Genomic DNA, 22,957 nt, shown 5'->3' with positions numbered 1-22,957 from the left:
TTTTGAAATGTTTATTGTAAATTTATGAGCGTTTCTATTAATAAGCAAGGGATTTAAGCTGTCACGAACTAAAAACTATGCATACACTTGAATAGCTACCCTCGCTCTCAGTACTTGCGCTAAGGCGAAGGCGTTCGTCTGCTGCTGCACCTCGATTGTATGCAGTATCTCAAGCTGCATCAATGAAGTTGGAGTTATTTGTAACTCAATCTCTAGAAAGTCGTCACTTGACACGGCAGCATTTCGCTCAAGCGCCGGCCGAAGACAGCACCGCTTTTGCTCTCGCAAGCCGCCAGTGCCGCCAGCTCTAAGCTAGCACCTTTACGGCGCATCCGGCCCCGCTGTCACCGGCGTCAGAAAAGTGTGCGAGAATTAGTCTTTCCCGTAAATAATAATCCCTGGAGTAAAGCAATGTCAGAAATTAATCCTTCTTGGGGATCGTTGACCCGTACCGAGTCGCTAGCAGGAGTAATTGCTGCGATACAAGCAAATTTCTGCTCACTACTTCATAGCCATAGTTGCCGGCGGCGTGGCGCAGCTCACCCTTGTAGTACACGTATACGCTAGCCACGCTCCTAAGGAGCCATTGATTTGAATTGCACATTTCTCTCATTATTCTCATTTCTCTCAAGGCAGTGCCACAAGTGAGCCATATATCCCATTAAGCTGGCCATATGAAAACGTTGCCCAATGATACTTCCATGCGAAACAAATTATAGTCCTAGCGACGAGCACGGAGGAGCGCACGGCCAAGCGCTACTTGCCCCGCGCGCTCTGCCGTTCACGGGCGCTCACGGGCGGCGTACAGCGGAAAGCTAGTAGCATCCGGTGCTGTGAACGCTGCGAACTTCTCGCCTACTTTCGTGATGCTGCGGAAACTGGACATTTTTCGACGTTGTGTTACAACTACATGCCAAGCAAACGCTGTGAAGACGTGATGATATGCTGCTGTGCGTGGGTGCTGCGCAGCTGGACATTTTAGGCTGCATAGAAGCGCCGTCAGACATGATTTCGTGTGAAAAATGCACGCTACTCTGAATCATACAACTCGTGCACTTTTCGCGCTCGAACCGGTGACTCTGTTCCATACGTAGGCGCTACCGGCATTTTCTCTATTAACGATGCAAATCAAAGTCGCAAAGCTATGTTCACAATAACCGCAGTTAGTAGCGTAAAACCATGTACAGTGAAAGCTCGTTAATTCGAACCTCGATAATTCGAATTTTCGGATAATTCGAACTACACTACTTGGTCCGGCCAAGCTCCATAGAGATCTGTGTATAAAAAAGCCCGTTAATTCGAACGCGGGTCGGTTCCGCTACGGATAATTCGAACTACGCGCCGCCGCGTCTGGGCGCACATCACGCGAAAAAAAAAAAAAAAAAAAAAGGGTAAAGAAACACCTCTGCGATCCGCAGGCATAATTAGAGGCTGCGCACGTCCAAAACGGGGACAGAATAAGGAACCAAGTAAAACCATGGAAGAGTGGGTAAAACTTAAATGGCGCCATGACCGGCGTTGGAGGGAGGGGGCGCGGCCGCGGCAAGGTCAGTGCATGGCCGCGCGGCGGCGGCTGCCTGCTCTTGCTTCTGCGCAACCTCCGTAGCTCGCAACTAAATACTCGTTAATTCCAACCCTGTTAATTTGGAAATAGGGATAAGTACTGTCGGCGGCGCGGTCCCAGCCAATGCCCATAAAAGGCTATGATCTCGGACGGGCACTATGGGTTAAACTTTTTTTTTTTTTTTGCGATAGCCATCCATCCTTCCACCCATCAGTCGTCAACGGAAGCACGCGAGTCAGCCGCGATCATGACGCCAGATTTTAGCACCGTTCGCTCCGATGATTAGAGTGGCAGTAGAGTCGCTCATAGCATGATAAAGCGAACGGATAAGCGCTGGCCAAGTTCGCTTTCCTCCCCCCTGCCGGAGCTGAAGTCAAAAGATAAACACGCCGTTATCGCCGCGCAGCATCTTGGCGCACTGCCAAGAAATGTGTTGTGGACCGTGAAGGCACGGAACAGAGGGACGCGCTAACGACTGGCGCCTTTATTATTTTTTTTTTCAGATTCGTAGGCACAAATCGGGGCTGGGTGGGTTCATTATGCGAGCGAGTTCGTTACGCGACTAAATACGGTACATTTACCGTAGTACAAATGGTTTTGGTCAGTTTTTTCGAGGCCATTCGATAAATCGAACATCGGATAATTCGAACTTTTTTCCCGGTCCCGTGAAGTTCGAATTAACGAGCTTTTACTGTACTCAAATGCACAAATAATCTGAGTATTAGCTTGGGGTAATTCTGCTTGCAATAAAATTGAATTTTAAGGTATTTTCGTGAAAACTAATTACTTTCCACATAGGGCTGCAGCATCCGCATCGGCACTGCCGTAATTTCAAAATGACACTTGATTTTGCCATGTGACAGCGAGCACCAAAAGTGTCACTCTTCCTATGTAAGTGCACTTCGTGAAAGTGTCACTAAACTTTCCCGTGTGACTGGGGTATAAGTATGCGAGTGCACTTGTTTTCGTAAAGCTATTTAGTTTTGTGAATAATGTTCTCAGCTTGTGGTGCGCTGTCGCTGAAGCTATGGGAGCATGAGACGAAAAGGTGTCACTTTCTTGTCTGATGCCGAACAATGACAAACGTAGAGACAAGCCATCCATCAAAAAGAAGTTGGTGGCTTTCTGATTTGACTTTGTAAAAAACATTTAAGCATCATGGAGATCGTCCACTATGATAAGTTCTCAGTTAACGGGAAAGTTGTACCTTTGAAAGGCTGCCCTACCTGAAGCTTGCAGCTACAGTTAAATCTCGTTACAAGATTTGGAAAAAAGAAGGAAGACTATAGGGACGAACACAGTGCTGTGTTCGTCCCTATAGTCTTCTTTTTTCTTCTTTCCTTTGGCCGCGTGCCTTTGCGCTGAAAACTATGTCCTTAAATCTAGAATACCAACTAGCCCAACAACTAACTCTACTGAAGTCGTTACAAGAGACACTCGGCTATAAGAGCCATTTGAAAATGGTTTGGTTGGTTTTCCTATGTTTGCCATGTTAACAACACTGCATACAAGAAACATGGTTACAAGAGACACTTGGTTACCTAGGGCAACTTTTTCAGGTCCCTGGAATAAATTCTTGACTATTTAGATGAGACACAACTCAGGTGTGCTCATACAATGCAGCTGAAGCGTACCAACTCATAAATGATGCACTTCAGATTCCCTTAGCTAAATTCTGTTCCATATCAGCATCCTTTTTATTTTATACGTAAGGAACTGAGAAGGAGTGCTTCCCCATGATTAGAAAGTCAAAACGGCCCCGTTGTTTCAGCCACTGGCATCGCATTACTGCCACCTACGAAGCAAATCAAAATGCATGAATGACATCCAGAATTTTTAACTATCGCTGTTAAAATTTGATTACAAGATGAAAGCTCAGAATCCTGATGTGTTTCTCTTTGTGGACAATGCTTCTTGCAGCACCAAAGCTCTTGTGCTCAAGCCACCAAAGTTTTTTCCCTCCAATTCTGCACCCTACCTTCAACCAATAGACTAAGGCATTATGCACTCTGTCAATGTGCTGTACAAAACAAGGTTGGTAGAACACCTGTTGCTCGACAGGCAACAAGGCTGTACAATAGTAATTGATGCAAAGTTTGCTGTTCAGGTATTTTCAGGTGTTTGGAATGGCCTGAGAAGTGAAGCTGTGAAAACCCGTTTCATACAAGCAGGCTTTAAATGTGATGACTATGTAAGTGGGCCCATATATGGATACTGTGGAAAGTTTCCTTGAAGATGAAGCTTGGGCGAGCATCCAGGAGACTGGCGAGGTACCAGAATCTTTTGAAAAATTCGTATCTGTAGATGTGGATCTTGTGTGCTCCCCGAAGAGCTTACACACTGTGCAATTCTCGCTAAGTAAATTCCACATGTGCCATAGAGGATGAATACGAGGCCATTTCAGAGGAAAAGTGTCAGCATGTGAGGGTGACAAGCATGTAGAGCAAAGGTATTAGAGCAACAGGAAGGCTTGCAAAGTGAAGTGCTTTACCTTCAGAATTTGGGAAGGAATACAATCTGCATTCACAAAAATACATACTAGTATGAATAACTTTTTAAGCTTTCTTGAACAATTTCCTGTTAAATGCGTGTGAATGCATTTATATGCTGAAGTGCAGTCTACTGATCAACAGTGCTTTTAGAATTTTTGGTTACAAGAGACCTTGCTTACAAGAGACAACTTTTTCGGTCCCTTGAGTGTCTCTTGTAACGAGGTTTTACTGTATTGCGAAAATATTTCACGGTATTTACCGATGACAAAATCACATGTTGGTCCCAAGATGATTTTTTTTTTTTTTTCACTGGAATAAAAATCAAAGCCTTGATAGCAACTCTGCATGCTACATGCCCTGCCAGTGGACATCGACAGCTCCCATTTGTGCCTTTTCTAGTATATTGCAGCGCAGTTGCATTGTTTATCCCCGACCAAAATCTAGGAGAGGCTTCATCACATTGCGACATGATTCCAGAGTTATCTTGACTGATCGAAGCAAAGCCTCACTGCTTCCACATTGCTCCAGATTATTGTAATTGATTTTGGTATCTTGACTCAATGGAGTCAATTTTAAACTGAGCACGGCCAAGTGGCAGGCATTCAGTTATTCGACGACCGCTAAACACTTTGTTGCTGTTGGCGCCGCCGATTGCATGTTTCTTTGTGGGAGCAAGCATATAAAAAAAGAAGTTTTTTTTTGGAAACGGCCATTTACCTCAGTTCTGAACTGCTATCATTACTACGTGACAGCATATGAATACATTTCAATGTATGAGGCTTTTATATTTTGTGCATGTACACCACTGATTACAGCCGTGGCTAAGTTGGAGAGATGGAGCTTGCATTGCTATCGTGTATGCGTTCCTAAGCATGTCGAAATTCAGAAGTATGTCTTTCGATCGGAGCTGGCTGCCAAAATGCTTAACAATAAACAAGAAAGAGCACTGCGGGCGAGATGGGATGCACTCCTTATATAGGCTAGTGCCTGAATGCTGCGCACAGCAGCAATAAGCGCGATATTTTTCGCACGTGTGACTTGTAATTATGCATTAAACCCTCGCAGAAATGCTACAAGGCACTGTTAAACCTGTGTTCGGGTCGGGCAACCACAAGAGCGAACCAGTGAGTCTTAACACAGCCTTCACTTGCATGTTGTAGGCCTCAGTAAAAATGTGACAAACCTCTACGTTTGGGAGCCAGCAGCGAATACAGGACCCCGCGCAAAGCAATAAAAACAAAACAGCGGTGGCCGACCATAAGGAGTGTTCTCTGGGCAACAGTCATGTGCTTTTGAGACAGTGCAACAATGACCCCTTCTTCACCGTGTGGTCACAAGCGAGGGTTTCCTGGTCAAATTATTAGGAAATATGATAAAATCAGGTTCACCTACGATTGGGTTATTGACGCTGAGGAAATGCAATCAACTTTCAAAACATTAAAGGGGGGAAGACTTCTTCTGGATAATTTTTTATTCCTCCATCAAACTCAACGAACTCTGCATTTTTCACAAAATGTGGTGCTCTCTGGCAGTGGTTGAAAATTCGTCTGCTACTGGTTGAAAACTTCATTGGGAGATGCAGCCGCCAGTGAAATAACGGTGTGTATCCTTGACAGCCACCGCCATCTATCGCATACGCTTGTCACGAATATCAATTACACATGGCCTCCGAGATCGGCTCCGGCTGTGCCGATTGCAGAGGCCAAGAACTGCGCATGCACAGCTGGGGTTGGTGGTTTGTTTTCAACCAGGGGAGAGGCGCACATGCACAGAGCGGCCTTTTGAAAAAGACAGATCGCATTTGAACTAATTTCAAAAATGATTACTTTTGTTGATATGCAATTAGTTCTCAAGGTACAATTAATTAGCAGCCTATTGTTCACAATAACAATACAGAGAAAAGTAAAACACAAATTCTCATAAATGACACATGGTTAGACATATGATCAAGGCAGAAGAGCGCAAGCTACACAGGGACAAGAAAGGAAGACGAGACACACACAGCGTCCCTGTGTAGCTTGAGCTGTTCTGCCTTGATGTGTTATTAAAGAATGTCGGAAACCTTTAATTTTACATTATTAATGATTTTACAGCACAATGAAATTTGCACAAGGAGTTGGCTAGCCTGCACTTAACAACTAGATAATAAAAAAAAAACTTCTAAGTCTCAATTAAAAAACCTCCCAACATTGCTTGCTTGTATCACCTAGCTAAATGCTGCTAAAAAAAAAAAAAGAAAAAGATGAGAATTATGGTTCTCTCAGCTGTGGATGCTCAGATATGCTACTTTGAAATTTGCTCAGAGTAAAAAATTTCCATTCTGAGAAAAATGAGAAAAGCAAGCAGAGTGATGTTTATTAAAGAAAACTTGAAAAATTAGCCATCCAGTGACCTTGGAAAGTTGCAAATAGTCTCCTGGAATGTAGTCTGATTGCTTACTAGCATTTACATGGTGGTTTGCGCTGCACATTTTCTGTAGATTTGTGCTTCTTTGCACATGCACCTTTCCTTTGATTGGCTGGGGGCTGGAGGTCAGACTCAGTTCTTTCGGAATGCATGCAGCAGTTCTCCTGCACCACAGCAGCCTGCTGCCCATATCATTGAATGCAAACATTTGTTGGACAGAAGCCTCTCGTTAGAAAGCCTCTCAGACAGGCAACAAAGCGTCGCAAACATGGTTTCATCTCTATGGCATTCTGCTTGCACCAAGTTGGACAGAAGCTGTGGTTGTAGGTGACATCGTGAGATGTGACAGCCCTCTGTGTGGCCTCCACATCACCAGTGTGCGACTTCAAAGCCCATGCATAGTAGGCGCTCAACTTAGAAATTACATCTCCTGTAAGCTTTCCTTCCCCCACCCCCCAGAACCTCTCTGTTTCACGACCACATTGTGCATCCCACGCATTTCTGCACAAAGTTTATGCACTTCTTCTTGATAATTGGTATGTAGCCATAGACTTCTTATAAAGCAGCTGTCAGACAGCATGATCGAAGGTTATGCCATTGTAAGGACCACTTGAATAAAGTTTGTCAGCCTTCTTGATGGTGTTCTGATTGCGGCGATATGTTGGCTCAGAATTGTTAACGAAGGAGCGTGTCGGCGGCAGCGGATTTCGCTTGCTCGCTCCGCCGAATGCTCAAGTGTAAACGAGGCATCAAAATGCCGGCTGCAAAGCGTCGGCGCTCGGCGAGCGGAAAGCATTGCTCAGGTGCTGTATGCATGTTTAAGAGTTGCTACTGGCGTCGAAAGGGCCAAAGGAGGTAGATCGCCGCGCTGTGAGAACAAAGGCATAGAAAACAGGCGGTTCTACAAAGAGCACTGGTCTCTCCTCGGGTTGCAACTGCCGCCGCTGCAGGCAGGTGGAGAATGCTGGGGAGAGAAGTGCGGTCACACGATCGTGGCGCACTGCTCTCGACATGCAGAGAGCGTTTCCGTGGGAGGACAGACACACCCTCGCTCGGCACCTCTGCTCTCGTCCCCCCAACCGAATGCGCCATTAGTAGAGAAACGGATAAGAAACAAATAAAATTTCCCGCCAAAGATTCCAGCCAAAATTTTCTGCGAGTGTCGAAATTTCAAATGGAATTGCCTCAGCTACATGTCTTTTGTTAACATGATTGACCTTACGGAATTTTTCATTATGTTTCTGTAGTGCAATTTGAATAAACTTTACACCACCGAATTCAGAAAGAACTCAACGGTGGAGCAATGCTATTCTTATATGGCGAAGCTGGCCATATAAAATTTTCTGACCAATGATGGAGCTCAGCTTGCGTCGGCTGCGCTGCTGCAGGTGAGTCATCGTCGTCGTCGCTCTCAGACTCCGCAAGCACTTGGCGAATAATTTCTGCATCTGTGAGCATAGCGCACAGTTCCAACTCGTAGTCCACGTCTGTGAACTCCGGAAGCGAGGCGGTCGGTGGAATTTCGACACATGCAGTGCGAAGGTCGTCAATGAGCTGCTCACTGCCTGACAGCTGCTCGACGACACTCTCCTCGTCCAAGGCAGCCGACTCGTCATTCAGCACAAATCCCGCGTGGCGGAAGCAACTGCGCAGCGTTGTGGGTGCCACCGACTTCCAAGCATCGACGAGCATGCTAAGTGCTCCAAGCAAATCGACAGAGTAGGTTTTCCCCATCGTTTATGGATTCTTTTTAGTCCTGAAACTGCACCTCCAAAAGCGGCCGCACTTTGCGCCTAGGCAGTGAGATGGCGCTGCAGTCGAAGTTTGCTTCGCGCCGATTACGCGCCGATACGGTAGCGCGACCGGTGCTGCAGTAGCTGCGTGCACTAATTTAGCTTTTTTTCTTACAAATTTCCTGCTTTTCTGTGTGAGTGTCTGCGAATCCTCAGCTGTACTGCACATGTTACCCTGCAGTTCAATGTGGGCGCCGTCATTGGCCATGAATTATTAATCTATTTACAAGTACCACGCGCTGCCGAACGTTTATCAAGTGCAAAATTTTGAAAATAACCATTCAGAGGGTAGGTGGTGTCTTTCAGTTATCTTTTTAAGAATGTGTCAGGACTGAGGAAACAATGCGTTTTGAGCCATAATATTCCAGCAGGCACGGGCGTAACTGAGAGGACACTTCTCTCCGCTGCCAAATGGCCGTTTGTCTTGCAACTGGGAGACAACGGAACCCCGAAGAGCCAAATTGTTGCGAACAACATGAAGCATGTGCAGCATACACTTCTGGGAACAGGATATATTGCTAAATTCTACAAACATATGTTCACCGAAGAAGTGGTCAAAATCTAGTGGCGGCATGGTCCCTCAGGCACATGTATTTTCTAGCATATGACCTAATCATCTATATTATACATCTGTCTACACCAGGAACGGCAGGTTAAAATATATCCCAATAACAGGAGGTGTGTCCATCCTTTATAAGGAAGTCTTTTAATTGCCTCAAGCCTCGGGTTCAGATGGCATCAACTGTCAGAGGCTAATTCACACGTACGCCTCACAAAATTTTTTTCGGGGTGGCGTGTGTGCTATTGCTCAAAACAATAATGATGAGGAAAACGTTCATCTGTACGGAATGCGATGAAAAAGGAGTGAGCATAGCGAGCACACACTCGGCTCCAAGGCAACCTACCTAGCTCATGTCAGAAAATAAGGGGGACACTAACGCTCCGCTGTTAAGACGCTATAGCATTTCGCACATACAGACAATGCTTGTCACTTTTCATTTTTCTTTATTTTTACAATTTTTACTTATCGATACTAAACACCTGCTAACATTCTCTTTCTATTCTGAGCAGTATACCTCTTAACGCATTTTAAGTTTTTCAACTATTTCAATTATTTGATTAATTGCACACTGAAATTTACTCAATTAGCATCATAGAGCATTGGCTTTCATTCTGAGCATCCTGACACCATTGAACCCTCTTTTTCATATTTTTTTCAATTCCTTTAATTCCCCGTTGAGCTAGCTACAGTGATTTCGTTAACTCACTATCATCTATCACAAACCAATCGGTCATCAATCACTAGAACTAAGGGTTACCACAGTACGATTTTTTTTTTACTCAGGCCCCCTTGCCCCCAATTATTTCCGAAGTGCGGACTACAACTACTACACTGACGAATTTTCGACCGGAGTACTTGAATAACCTATCACTTAACCGTTTCTGGCCGTGACGCACCCCCCCAGTGTCGGCTTAGTTTCAGGAAACGAGCATATCAGGGAGCGATCATAGAGATTTTTTTATTATGATTGCTATAGAAATAACATAGTCAACGGAATATGCACATTTCTGCAGGTGTCAACATCATCATCATTATCATCATGATTATAAATTAGGTAAATGAGGATAATATTAGAAAAAAACAGCTCGATACTTCTTGACAGACTGAATCTCTGCAGCCATCCGTGCATATGGAGGTGATGGAAAGAGGCCTCCTTTGCTGCTGCTAGCCGCAAGAAAGGGCGTGGCAAGAGAGAGTCATGTGTCGACCTATTGAAGAGGCAACCGCGCGACCCCCTGAATGTGACGCGTGCGTCGTAGCAGACACAGCAGCAGAATAAAAATAAAAACCTGCGAACTTGCGGCAGATGGCAGAACAACCCTTGAACCCGCAACCGCACGCACACGCCGCGAAACACGCGCGCCGCAAGATCACTTAGCGCGATATAGTAGCGCACGCGGAGCGACTGTGCCTCCCAGCAAAGAAGGTGGCGGGGGTGGGCGCAGTCTCTCCATACTCTTCAGTATATACGTATCAACACAAAACGGGCGAAAATACAAACTTGTAGAAAGATTTGGCAGATGGCGCAGCCTATCCAAGCGCGGCAGCTTCGCGCAAGGTGACACTGTTGGGGGGGGAGTGCAAAAACGTACCGGTACGCTCGTGACAGCGAAAGGGTTAAAGGGGGATGCGACCTTTGAATTCCGAAAAATTGCGAAACAATTGATTTTTGGAAGATTATATATTCCAGTAGTATGTCTTATAAACTAGCCTTTCTGTAATTATCAATGCCCAACTCACTGTAGAAATACTCGAAATTAATTATATGACAAGCTGCGACAGCCGCGGAGCAGCGAGCAAGCGCCGAAAATTCCCAAACTTCGCGCGCACGCCATTCCTCTCCCGCCGACCTGAGCGCCGCCATCTTGGTCTTGATTTGTTTGTTGGTTGGTTTGTGGGGTTTAACGTCCCAAAGCAACTCAGGCTATGAGAGACGCCGTAGTGGAGGACTCCGGAAATTTCGACCACCTGGGGTTCTTTAACGTGCACTGACATCGCACAGCACACTGGCACCTTGCTTTTCGCGTGATTTGTTTGTGAATTCTTCCGCTTTCTTCTGCCACCCTCGGCAGCGGCGACGGCGGCGTGGTCGAGGCATGGCTTGCTTCCAACTGGGAGCCTCGTGGCAACTTTCAAGTTTTCCGTGCTCGAATTCAAGGCTGCGATTGAGCAAAGCGCCCGCTCCGCGAGAACGCGGGGGATCGGGCGACTGCTATTGCCTGCTGTGCCCGCTGACGCACCTGTCTCCGCCGGCTACTTCCCCACGTCGTCTGCTCCGGCTCTTTGCTGTCCTTGTTGGCTGTCTGTACTTCGTGCGTTCCGTTCGTCTTTTGCCATTTTTGTGATCGCTGGATTTATGATCTCTCGTCGTGCCCCCTGAACAGTTTCGAGCAACGTGTTAAACGTTACGTGGTCGTTCACGATGCCTCGAGATGCGTTCAGTGCACTGCGTGCACGCGTTTAGTGCATGGAACGTCCTCATGGCGAGGCGCGCCGACGACGACTGCATCGACGGCTGCAGCGTCCTAGCATCTATTACAGTGGAGCTTAGAAAACAAGGAAACAAAAAAAAAAAAGCCCTTAGTCTTGCCCCGCGATACCTCTCCAGAAATTACCTTAATCAATTTCGCAATGCCAACACATTCCGCAAATTCTACAGGCCTGGACCCATGTGACCCATATTATATACTTCTGTAACTTGAAAACGAGCCTACACAGCTTTATGAAACTTAATAGTTATTCAAATGTCCATGCTATGAGCCTGCCCTAAGAATTGCATTGAGATATCTTGACAAACAAAAACGTTTGCGTTCTTTCAACCTTCTAGAGCAGTTTTCTCAGAATCACTTTTTTGCCTAATGTGGCTGCTTAGGACAGCCGTATCTCGGGAACTGCTAATCAGATTTTTATGAGGTTTCTTTTATTCCATTCCTCAATAAATTTCTGAGGGCCAGACAATCTCTTTTTTTCAAGACATTGTGTCTGAAATTAATGATAAACAATTAAAATTTGGTTAATGCAGGTCTGATTAATAACATTGATTTTGGGACTAAGCTAAAACTTTTCAGCGAGGAAATTTGGAAAAAGGGAATTGTCCTGCCCTGTGGCAACTATCCAGGAATGACCGTAACGAATTTCATAGTGCCAGCACGTTTTGCAAATTCTCCAGGCCTGCCCCAAGGGACCTATGTAAACCATCTTGATATACTCTAACTTGAGAACCAATGAGCCCAGCTCCATGATACTTGGTAGTTCTTCAGATGTTTGTACTACGAGCCCACTCTGCGATGTTCATTCAAATATCTGAAGAAATAAAAAAGTTTGTGTTCAAGGGTAGCCTCCCCATTTAAAGGGATGCTGAAAGGTTTCCCAGAAAAATTGAGTGAAGAGGTGCACTTTACTATTTCCCCCCCTCGGAATTCGAATTTCTCATCGAAATTAGGTAAAGGAAAGTGCAAACATATTTTATTTTGGCGAAAATTCCAGCAGCAGCCGCGGGCCAGCTCGCGCGCCGCGCTGCCTCCTGTGATTGGTTGAGCATCTCGTGATGTCAACAAAGGTGTTTGCTCGGTCGGCCCGGCGCGGTCACTGCCGCTGCACATGAAGCGCGGTGCACGGTGGTTTGATGCTGCTGGTTTGCTTCTTATATGACGATGGAACACATGGACGATTACCCGGAGGATCTTGGTGTCATGGCCTATATGTTTGACCGATCCCACCGGCCAGTTTCACGATGCCACCGCTGTCGCGTGCATGCTGGTACATGTAGTCAATTGGCTGCTCCAGCCGCCCGGACAGCCTGCGCGCCATGTTTCCATACGATTTTTAGTTCGTGTGTAGGCCTTAGTGAATTGGAAAAATTCATCTGTTTCGTTCCTGGGCGCTGTAACAGCACACAGCACATATATTACTCTAGTTTTATGTATTTATGCAATAGCTTATACAGCTCGTTCGGCCGATAAGCCGTCGGCATTGTTGTAGTAGTAGAAGTAATAGTTGTCGGCACCGTATGTCGGAAATAAGGAGCGCTGCGTAAAATCCTTACGCTGGTAATTTGTCCTTCTACTGATTCATAATTGATTGGTATTTGATAGGCGACGATGAGCTAATGGAATCAATGTGATTAATTGATTAAATAAGGAAAAAAAGAAATTGGAAAATGGATCGTTCTATAGTCTCAAAATGCTCAGATGAAAAGACAATAGATGATGCTTAGAAAATTTAGTGTAATTTGCCACTTAATTAGTTGAAATATTTGAAAAATGAAAACTTGTGTCTCCTATTATCTGAATGAAAGGCCAGTGCTAGATGGTTCTGTTTATGAAAATTTATAATGTGTAATTAAATTGAAAATAAAAAATAAAAAACGGGGCATCAAAGGTGTCAAAATTGTTTGTACTTTAAAGCCATTGCTTGATCATGCCATTAGAAAATTTACTGTGTAACTGATCTATTAAGTAATTAAAATATTTCAAAAATGAAGAATTAGAAGAAGGGGGTTGAAAGGTGTCAAATGCTCGAAATAAAAAGCCAACGAGTGATGATACTAAATAAGAAAATTTAAAGTGTGTAATTGGTTAATTAACTGAAATAATTGAAAGAAGTCAAAATCCAAAAAAGGGCGTTCAAAGGTGTCAAAATGCCCGGGATGAAAAGTCAATGCTAAAGGGTGCTAAATGACAAAATTTAGAGCACGTAATTGATCAAAAGTAATTGAATTGAAAATCTTGTTATCAGAAAAGGTGGTTCAAAGGTGTCTAAATCAGTTTGACATCGCGAAGTGCACTTTTTCATTTCATACAAGCATTGAGATATTTATTTGGCCACTTTTATGCTTTAATTTTTTCATTATCGTCATCAAGCATTTACTTTCATTTTGTGTATTTGACCCATCTTCATAATGTTTTTTCTGTATTTTGAATAAATAATTGGTCAGTTTCCCCCCTCCAAATTTTCTTGATTAGTATATCAAGCATTGACTTTTCGTGTTACGAAATTTAGCACATTTGAACCCCACTTTTTGTTTTTGTTACTTCAATTATTTGAGCAAATACACTTTCAATTTTCTATATTAGATCAAACACTGGCTTTTGATTGCGACCATTTTGTCAACTTTGAAACACCTTTTTCTAATTTCTCATTTTTTCAATTAGTTCACTAAATAATTAATTACATAATCTAAAATCTCTGTTAGCAACATCATGCACCGGCTTTTATTTCTGAGCATTTTGACACCATTGAACCCCTCTTTATCCAATTTATTCATTTTATTTTCTTGAATTCATCAATTAAAACAATTTCTTTATTTTGCCATCGCCTATCATACACCAATCAACCACCAATTACCAGAACCATAAATTACCGTAATACGATTTTTTGTACGCAGCCCTTGATTATTTCCGACAAGCTCCTCACAACTGAATGAGGCTACTGGTTGAACAAAAATTAAGGCCCCTTGACCGCTTGCTTTGCATCAACAGTCGCTGTAATAATGACAACGAACTTTTCTCGAAAGTGAGGTATGGGAAGTATGCGTTGAGTCCCTGTGAAGCGGAGATTGCGGAGAGTGTAGTCGCATGTGCGCGCGCTGACCAGCAGACTACAACAAACATGGCGGTAGTGCAACTTCCTGAAAACTGGCGCATGCGCAAATCGGTCGGTGGGATCGGTCTATGCAAAGAGCAAACCTCCCCAAGAAACGATGCTGGCTCAAGCGGTGATTTTAACTCAACGAAAGCGAAGCGTCAGCACCTCCACGTATTGGAAACGTCCTTTGGCAAGTATACTTTTCTAGTCAAACTGCATTCAGGATACAATGAGTGAATTTTGAGGCGAGCAAATGTAGTATAGCACTGATCCATGTAGCATAGCACTGTTGTCTTTGACGGCTTGAAATCCTTTCGCTTAAGGGGGGAGGCTACCCTTGAACACCAACTTTTTTATTTCTTGAGGTATTTGAATGAAATTTTCACGGTATGCTCATAGTACACATATTTGAAGAACTGCCAAGTTTCATGGAGCTGGGCTCATTGGTTCTCAAGTTAGAGGAGTATATCATGATATTTTACATAGGTCCCTAGGGGCGGGCCTGGAGAATTTGCAAAATGTGCTAGCAGTGTGAAATTTGTTATGGTCATTCCTGGATAGTTTTCCCAGGGCAAGACAATTCCCTTTTTCCAAATTTTCTCTCTGAAAAATTTTAGTACAGCCCCAAATTTAGTGTTCAAATTTACACCTGACTAAACGATATTTTAATTGACTGCCCCTAATTACACATGAAATATTTTGAAAAAAACGAATTGTCTTGCCCTCAGAATTTTACTTAGGTATATAACAAAAAAAACCTCATGAAAATCCAATAAGCGGTTCGTGAGCTATGACTTTCCCTAGCAGCCACACCGTGCAAAAAATTGATTCTGAGAAAACTGCTCTCAAAGGTTGAGAGAACAATAACTTTTTTGTTTCTCAAGTTATCATGATGAAATTTTCAAGACAGGCTCATGACATTAACAAATGAAAAACCACCAAGTTTCATAGAATTGTGCACGCTAGTTCTCAAGTTACAGAAGCATATCAAACTGGTTCGAATAGGTCCTTTACATCAAGCCTGGAGAAATTGTGAAAGGCACTGGCATTGTGCAATTTGTCATGCCGATTCCTAAATAGGTTCCTCAGGGCAAGACAAAGCCCTTTTTCTAAATTTTCTTGCTGAAAAATAGCATAGAATTGGATTTTTTGTCATCAATTAGACCTATGTTGATTAACCAAATTAATTATGGCAAATTCCAGACATAATATTTTGAATACATGGGCTTACCTTGCCCTCAAAAATTTATTCAGGTACAGTCGAGCCCACTTATAACGGCCCCACTTAAGACGAACACTCGCAATTATCACGAACAAGTCCGGTGCGACCGTCAAAATATTCATTAGGGCTATGGCGCTCCGTCGATCTCGGCTGCAGCGAACATCTGTGCGACTAGCCGATCAGCTACAGCGAACGCCTTGGTGCCGCGGACCACTTTCCACATGCTGAGATCCGTCGATCCTGTGCTCTGCAAGCCGCGACAATCGGCATTCCCGATTCCCCCACTGCATTTCGCCCTAGCATGATGGGCGGCGCAGACGCAGCAAGCGGTTTCCCGGTTTATCTATCGCGGCATCTCGCCAGAGGAACGAGGAGCGGCCCAAATGCGACAAGCGACTTCCCGGGCTATCTTCCGCGGCATAAGCGCCGTAACAAAAAAAAAAAAAAAAAAAAAAAAAAAAAAAAAAAAAAAAAAGAGAGAGCTAGCCAAGTCTGCACTGAATGCGTGTCGCACCTCGAGGCATCGTGAGCGACCACGCAACGTTTAACACGTTGCAAGAAACGGTTCAGAGGGCACGACAAGAGATCGTAAATCCGGCGATCGCAAAAATGGCGAAGCCAACAACGATAGCAAGCAAAGAGCCGTAGCAGACGACGCAGGGAGGCGGAGACCGACGCGTCAGCGGCCGCAGCAGCCAATAGTAGTCGCCCGATCCCCCGCGTTCTCGCGGAGCGTGCGCTTTGCCCAATCGCAGCCTTGAATTCGAGCGCGGGAAACTTGAAAGCCGCCACGAGGCTCTCAATCGGTAGAAAGCCAAGCCTCGACCGCGCCACCGTCGCCGAGGGTGGCAGAAGAAAGCGCAAGAATTCACAAACAAAACAAGACCAAGATGGCGGCGCTTAGTTCGGCGGGAAAGGAATGGCGCGCGCGCGCGAAGTTTGGGAATTTTCGGCGCTTGCTCGCTGCTCCCGCCGCTTGTTAAATAATTAATTTCAAGTATTTCTACGGCGAGTTGGACATTGATAATTACAGAAATGATAGTTTATAAGACATACTACCGGAATATATAATCTTCCAAAAATCGACTTTTTCGCGATTTTTCGGTTTTCAAAGGTCGCGTCCCCCCTTAACAGCAGTGAACCCGCCTCACGGAAAGCTTCTTATAATGCGGGAAATAATGAAAGATCACATCGTCGCGGCCGCCGGTGTTCGTGCAGTCAAAGGCTGCGCAGAACGCTGGCATGATGGTTCCACCGCGTCACTTGATACTGCACACGTTTCTGTACCTTACAATAAAAACGCACAAATACAGAAACACGGGGCAGCTCCAAGCAGCTTATGCAGGCACACACGCAGAAAGAAGTACAGTCGCGGAAGCTGCGAAGCGACGATCACCAGTTCTGACGTCACCACTCCGCAGTTTCCGGTTTCGGCTAGCATTGTCAGGGTCATCAGTAGCGGACGGCGGGGCCGGAGCTACCGCGCAAATTTAAACGGCGATTACGTGGCTCCTACGTAATGAATCTGCAAAAAAATTTCACCCGCATGATTTATAAGGATCCCACATCAACACGTGAGCATCTTAATGAATTTGAGAAACTCTTCAGCTTCCCTTTAACACCTAACGCGACTGGCAGATTGAATCACCGTTAAGTGTTTGTTGGAGCACGCGATGGTACCTGTCATTGTTTGCACGTGTATATGTATATGTACGCAGACATGAAAACCAAATGGCGAAATGCACACGCAAAAAGTGACTGTTCTGCACAAAGCGATAATATTATAGCAGATGCCCATTTTTTTCTAAACAGCAATTGTCCTTAATGTCACGGCACTCAAGTCCATAAACCTGTAAAGCGCTAGCAACGCTTCAGTGCAGTTTGGGAAGCAGAGTAGAGCGCGGTGCTTCTGTAGCAGACGACGCTCTTCCCTGGTGCAAAGGTCGACACTAGCGCCGCGGAGGCAGGCGCGCCGAGGAGATAAAGAACTGAAAATGATCTATAAATGGTGGTTTTCCCACTGTCGAGGCACACCACCAACCACCGGATCTCAACACCGACTCCGTTGAGTGCCTTGCACGCCAAAAAAAAAAAGAGCTCCTTATAAAATCTGGAAACAGCTTTTTGAAGCCAATTCAATTAAATGCTAGCCACAGTAAGGCCTACTCGCTATGCTTGGCAAACACACAGGAACAGGCAGTCGCAGTGATCAAGCTAAAAGAAATAAAAAAAAGAGCTCCTTATAAAATCTGGAAACAGCTTTTTGAAGCCAATTCAATTAAATGCTAGCCACAGTAAGGCCTACTCGCTATGCTTGGCAAACACACAGAGGAACAGGCAGTCGCAGCGATCAAGCTAAAAGAAAAAAAAAAGAGCTCCTTATAAAATCTGGAAACAGCTTTTTGAAGCCAATTCAATTAAATGCTAGCCACAGTAAGGCCTACTCGCTATGCTTGGCAAACACACAGAGGAACAGGCAGTCGCAGCGATCAAGCTAAAAGAAAAAAAAAAGAGCTCCTTATAAAATCTGGAAACAGCTTTTTGAAGCCAATTCAATTAAATGCTAGCCACAGTAAGGCCTACTCGCTATGCTTGGCAAACACACAGAGGAACAGGCAGTCGCAGCGATCAAGCTAAAAGAAGAAAAAAAAGAGCTCCTTATAAAATCTGGAAACAGCTTTTTGAAGCCAATTCAATTAAATGCTAGCCACAGTAAGGCCTACTCGCTATGCTTGGCAAACACACTGAGGAACAGGCAGTCGCAGCGATCAAGCTAAAAGAAAAAAAAAAAGAGCTCCTTATAAAATCTGGAAACAGCTTTTTGAAGCCAATTCAATTAAATGCTAGCCACAGTAAGGCCTACTCGCTATGCTTGGCAAACACACAGAGGAACAGGCAGTCGCAGCGATCAAGCTAAAAGAAAAAAAAAAAGAGCTCCTTATAAAATCTGGAAACAGCTTTTTGAAGCCAATTCAATTAAATGCTAGCCACAGTAAGGCCTACTCGCTATGCTTGGCAAACACACAGAGGAACAGGCAGTCGCAGCGATCAAGCTAAAAGAAAAAAAAGAAAGAGCTCCTTATAAAATCTGGAAACAGCTTTTTGAAGCCAATTCAATTAAATGCTAGCCACAGTAAGGCCTACTCGCTATGCTTGGCAAACACACAGAGGAACAGGCAGTCGCAGCGATCAAGCTAAAAGAAAAAAAAAAGAGCTCCTTATAAAATCTGGAAACAGCTTTATGAAGCCAATTCAATTAAATGCTAGCCACAGTAAGGCCTACTCGCTATGCTTGGCAAACACACAGAGGAACAGGCAGTCGCAGCGATCAAGCTAAAAGAAAAAAAAAAGAGCTCCTTATAAAATCTGGAAACAGCTTTTTGAAGCCAATTCAATTAAATGCTAGCCACAGTAAGGCCTACTCGCTATGCTTGGCAAACACACAGAGGAACAGGCAGTCGCAGCGATCAAGCTAAAAGAAAAAAAAAAGAGCTCCTTATAAAATCTGGAAACAGCTTTTTGAAGCCAATTCAATTAAATGCTAGCCACAGTAAGGCCTACTCGCTATGCTTGGTAAACACACAGAGGAACAGGCAGTCGCAGCGATCAAGCTAAAAGAAAAAAAAAAGAGCTCCTTATAAAATCTGGAAACAGCTTTTTGAAGCCAATTCAATTAAATGCTAGCCACAGTAAGGCCTACTCGCTATGCTTGGCAAACACACAGAGGAACAGGCAGTCGCAGCGATCAAGCTAAAAGAAAAAAAAAGAGCTCCTTATAAAATCTGGAAACAGCTTTTTGAAGCCAATTCAATTAAATGCTAGCCACAGTAAGGCCTACTCGCTATGCTTGGCAAACACACAGAGGAACAGGCAGTCGCAGCGATCAAGCTAAAAAAAAAAAAAAAAGAGCTCCTTATAAAATCTGGAAACAGCTTTTTGAAGCCAATTCAATTAAATGCTAGCCACAGTAAGGCCTACTCGCTATGCTTGGCAAACACACAGAGGAACAGGCAGTCGCAGCGATCAAGCTAAAAGAAAAAAAAAAGAGCTCCTTATAAAATCTGGAAACAGCTTTTTGAAGCCAATTCAATTAAATGCTAGCCACAGTAAGGCCTACTCGCTATGCTTGGCAAACACACAGAGGAACAGGCAGTCGCAGCGATCAAGCTAAAAGAAAAAAAAAAAAGAGCCTCTTATAAAATCTGGAAACAGCTTTTTGAAGCCAATTCAATTAAATGCTAGCCACAGTAAGGCCTACTCGCTATGCTTGGCAAACACACAGAGGAACAGGCAGTTGCAGCGATCAAGCTAAAAGAAAAAAAAAAGAGCTCCTTATAAAATCTGGAAACAGCTTTTTGAAGCCAATTCAATTAAATGCTAGCCACAGTAAGGCCTACTCGCTATGCTTGGCAAACACACAGAGGAACAGGCAGTCGCAGCGATCAAGCTAAAAGAAAAAAAAAAGAGCTCCTTACAAAATCTGGAAACAGCTTTTTGAAGCCAATTCAATTAAATGCTAGCCACAGTAAGGCCTACTCGCTATGCTTGGCAAACACACAGAGGAACAGGCAGTCGCAGCGATCAAGCTGAAAGAAAAAAAAAAGAGCTCCTTATAAAATCTGGAAACAGCTTTTTGAAGCCAATTCAATTAAATGCTAGCCACAGTAAGGCCTACTCGCTATGCTTGGCAAACACACAGAGGAACAGGCAGTCGCAGCGATCAAGCTAAAAGAAAAAAAAAGAGCTCCTTATAAAATCTGGAAACAGCTTTTTGAAGCCAATTCAATTAAATGCTAGCCACAGTAAGGCCTACTCGCTATGCATGGCAAGCACACAGAGGAACAGGCAGTCGCAGCGATCAAGCTAAAAGAAAAAAAAAGAGCTCCTTATAAAATCTGGAAACAGCTTTTTGAAGCCAATTCAATTAAATGCTAGCCACAGTAAGGCCTACTCGCTATGCTTGGCAAACACACAGAGGAACAGGCAGTCGCAGCGATCAAGCTAAAAGAAAAAAAAAAAGAGCTCCTTATAAAATCTGGAAACAGCTTTTTGAAGCCAATTCAATTAAATGCTAGCCACAGTAAGGCCTACTCGCTATGCTTGGCAAACACACAGAGGAACAGGCAGTCGCAGCGATCAAGCTAAAAGAAAAAAAAAAATAGCTCCTTATAAAATCTGGAAACAGCTTTTTGAAGCCAATTCAATTAAATGCTAGCCACAGTAAGGCCTACTCGCTATGCTTGGCAAACACACAGAGGAACAGGCAGTCGCAGCGATCAAGCTAAAAGAAAAAAAAAAAAGCACTCCGGCAGCGAGCAGCAACGTTGTTCCGAACGGAAGCAGAAGCTGCTAGGCAAATAATATAGCCTCAATCCAGCGTCAGTTTAGCTGAGGAGCAGCACGCAAGGCCAGCATCGAAGGAAAAAGTAAACAAACAAGATGGCGGCAACACCGCTCAAAATGTGTGGCAGTTGGCCCGCCTAACGCTTGGAATGTCCGGAAAATCGAATAGCCTTCCCAACAGTGTCCGAAATTTTGAGCCGCGTAATACATTGACTTTAAGATGTATGTCCTGGGGCCGGGAAAAAGTCCGAATAATGAAGCATGTCCGAAATATCAGTCATCGACTGTATCCATATTTTGTTGAAGAACTTGAGAAGTGCCTGTATTGCAGGTCCCGAGAGATGGGCTAGCATTTGGTAATGGATTTCGTCAGGGCCGGCACAGTCTGTTTACTCTATGAATTTCCTGAAGGGTGAGGAGACTTGTAAGGTACACTGACGCTTGTGGGAAGTTTTTGTCTTTCAGCGATGTTTTTGTGCTTTAGAAATGATGGTTGGTTTGTTGGGTTTAACGTCCCAAAGCGACTCAGGCTATGAGAGACGCCGTAGTGGAGGACTCCGGAAATTTCGACCACCTGGGATTTTTTAACGTGCACTGCCATCGCACAGCACACGGGCACCTTGCTTTTTGCCTCCATTGAAAAGCGGCCGCCGAGGCCGGGAGTCGCTCCCGCGTCCTTGGGAACAGTAGCCGAGCGTCGTAACCACTGCGCCACCCCGGCGGAGTCTTTAGAAATGGGTCTGTATGAACCTGGGAGAAGTTTCTCGATACTTGCCTGTGTACCGGGAGAAAATTGCCCACTTACTTATTGAGCTGCTGATGATGACGGTTGTTATATGCAGTAGTGGTGAATAATCAAATATTATTTTACTGAAGCTTCTGTATGGATCATTAAAACATCAGTAAAGATAGATGGTGAACACCAGTGCTTGAGGAGCAATACGTTTGCTTGCCTGTATTCAGCAGGCAGATATTATTGCATAAGATCGTCTTTTTTCTAAATTACATCCCCTTGTGCTCGCTCTCCCAAAGAGAGGAGTGTACGTTAAAGGGGTACCGTGATGTTCACCAGACCACTGATTCCAGCCGGTCGCTATAGTTCTTTACACCTTCCCGATGCCCCAAACCCCAATCATAACGGCTAGCGCGTAATATTTTAATCTGCTTCAATAATCCGCGTTTTGGCACCAATGTGAGCGGCACACGACGGCGAAGTTTGTTAGCGTATGTGACGTTACCTTCTCTGGGGCGGTGCTTCGCTAACTGGTCGAGCATGCACTTTAGATTTTACATTCGAATGTTCTTCAAGTTACTATGCAGAAAACAAATGGTGTTTTAATTCCGCGTGTGTTAGTGGAGTGCTTGTAAAGATGGAGACTGTAAACTCAGATAAATGCGGTGTTCTCAACAAGCGCGATGGAGTGTCTGCTTGCTGTGATGATGGTGATGGTGGCTTTGCCCGTCGTAGCGGGTCGCCGCTGTCTTCTGGCGTGGCAGAGGAAAAAAGAAAAAACAATGAAAAAAAAAGTCCGCCAATACGCTGTCCAGGCTCTACGGTCACAAGCACAAAGGTCACTCCCACAGGCTCCTCAAATCCCAAGGCAACTGTAGCGTTTGGATCTCGGAGGTCAGCAAAATCGCTGGACAAGGCAAAATCACGTGGTTGATCTTTTCTGCCGACGCCCCACAGATGGCGCTAGTTGTGTCGAAATCGCTCGTGAAGCACGTTCGCTTCTCAGCTGTGTGGCTTCGCCTTAGCTCGTGTACGCCATTCTCCCGTCTTTATCTTTAGCACGTGTTCTCGAACTTTCGCACAAGTAGCGCTCGAGTGATCCGTGACAGCAGCAGTGATGAACGCCGGCGGAACACCAAAACCGCGACGCAGATTTGCAGACCGTCGGGTCCACCACGTCGACACCCCGCAGTTGGGTTGGAAAACATTATCAGTATTGAACCGTGAACGATGTGTAGTCACTACGCTTAGATGGC

At 44.6% G+C, this 22,957-nt stretch overlaps 1 protein-coding gene across 1 annotated transcript in view; it reads right to left on the bottom strand.

Annotated features, from left to right (window-relative positions):
* LOC146207040 (E3 ubiquitin-protein ligase KCMF1-like) overlaps window positions 1-22,957 on the bottom strand; it is a 78,115-nt gene that overhangs the window by 1,021 nt on the left and 54,137 nt on the right. The window lies entirely within an intron of this gene.

This window comes from Amblyomma maculatum, chromosome 1 (assembly GCF_055883805.1).
Source record: "Amblyomma maculatum isolate TAMU_Amacu chromosome 1, ASM5588380v1, whole genome shotgun sequence".
NCBI lineage: Eukaryota > Metazoa > Arthropoda > Arachnida > Ixodida > Ixodidae > Amblyomma > Amblyomma maculatum.
The sequence above is the reverse complement of the archived record's forward strand: the minus strand, read 5'-3'. Positions and strand labels throughout refer to the sequence as shown.